This window comes from Mandrillus leucophaeus, unplaced genomic scaffold (assembly GCF_000951045.1).
Source record: "Mandrillus leucophaeus isolate KB7577 unplaced genomic scaffold, Mleu.le_1.0 Scaffold714, whole genome shotgun sequence".
NCBI lineage: Eukaryota > Metazoa > Chordata > Mammalia > Primates > Cercopithecidae > Mandrillus > Mandrillus leucophaeus.
In genome coordinates, this window is record NW_012107742.1 from 116,658 (window position 1) to 118,618 (window position 1,961).

Below are 1,961 nucleotides of genomic sequence, written 5' to 3' on the forward strand. Positions count from 1 at the left end.
GAGGAGGGGGCGGCGCTCACATTTTTTGGGACCAGGCCGAGGCAGCCGCGGCCTAATTGTGGGTAGGGCTGCTGACCGGCAGGTGGCGGGGAGAGGTTCCTACCTTTCCCCAAACGCCTGTCGCTCTGCAGCCTTGTGACTGACTGCTGAGCTGAGTTCTGTTCCGGGCCTGGCCTCTTGCTTCGTCTCAGCTCCATACCAGGGGTCTCCATCCCTGTCACCCTCTAAGTTTCAGAAGCCCACCTTTTGGCCTAGCAACACGGCAAGTATCAGATAATAATTAATTCATTTATCATGTAAAAATTAGACACATGAATGCCAGCCGTTCTCATAAACCCGAGATAACCAGAGTTGAAGCTGCAGGCACTTAGCAAAAGCAAAGGAAGTTAGTACTCTACCAGTCGCTGGAGTGGCTTCCTCCCATCTTCCCTCAGGGCACATTAAGATTTTTGAACTATGGGTTGTAATTCCCAGGCTTCTGAAATTGGACAGACACAGATTGTGAAACAAGCCTTATTCTTTTCCTTGCCTTTGACTGTCATCTTTTTCCTCAACATAAAAAATGAGCCTCCCTCCCATAGGACCCAGCTGGCTAACCTAGATTGCTGGTTCACAGGCACCAGGTGTTTCTCTTCCAACCCATGTGCTTTTACAGGGGTCTTCTGGAGTCATTGTCCTGACCAAAGAAATGAGTCTCTCAGTAGGTATTTCAGTTTCCAGGGACGTGGCTGGGGCGAGAGTTGTTTGACATAGGGCTGGGTTGGCTTTCAGAGCCCTGAAATTGTGCCAGATAGAGCACTTGCCTGATTCTGCCTGTGTGTAGGGATAAAAACAGGCCTGCTATTTATACACAGTCTATCCCACTGTCCTTCCCTATCCCCACCTTTGCAGGGGTCAGTCTGGCCCTGCCCTCTTAACTTGCTCCAGTAACCCAGGCCTAGGTTTCCATAGTGCACTGGAATCACTACAGACCTGAGTTTGAATCCTGCCTTTGCTACTTACTGTGTGACCTTGGACAAGAAACTTAATTTCACTGAGCCTCAGTTTTGACATCTCTCAAATGGAAAAAATAATAACAATAATAATAATGACTACTTTGTAGGGAGCTTTTTGAGAAATGAATGCGGGAACACACAAAAGTAGTATAGTGCCAGGCACACTATAAGCTTTCAATAAATGTGACTCATTATTATTGTTGCTGTTAATAATAATCACTAATCACTTGACCACTCTATTTCCTTAGAGGCCTCTTTTCTCTCCCTTCCCTAGATCCCTTGCCTTCCCCAGGCCAGATCTGAGGCTTTATGGTATAGTTGGGCTGGTTTCAGACGGAAGCTCACCTGTCACCTATTTGGCTAAGAGCCACTGTTAGATTATCCTTTTGGGTGATCAGTATCGGGCCTAGGACCTCAGTGCATGGTCACCGCCCAGGCCATGCCTTTACCCTCCGTCAGCAGCTGCCTGGCCACCTGATTCCCCAAAACAAAGCCACCTTGGGGTCAAGGCTCTCCCCAGGGGAGGGTGGAGAGAAACACTTCCTGACACATGGTCAAATCACCCCCTTTCCCCCACCCTTGCCAGATTCACACCCTGCTCTCCTGTCCTAGCCTGCCTTTCTCCCTTCACATGCTCTGTCCTTCCGCCTTCTCACCCCCACATCAGCCTCAGTCCCATTCATGGGGCAACTCCAAACTTTCATCACACCTGGAGCCTCACCCCAGCTAGGTTTGTGTGTCAGCCAGGTTTTACAGGAAGGGCCTGAAAAAAGAAGATAAAAAGCTTGAATTGTATTTGGGACAGTCACTTCCCCTCTCAGAACCTTGGATGTCTCTGAGCAAAGAAAAGAAATCACAATTCATGCTGAGGCAACCTCATTAACTCAATTATTCCATAAACATTAACTGAACATTTTTGGGAGGCAATGGGGACATAGAAATAAATAAGACAGCCCAGGACCTGCT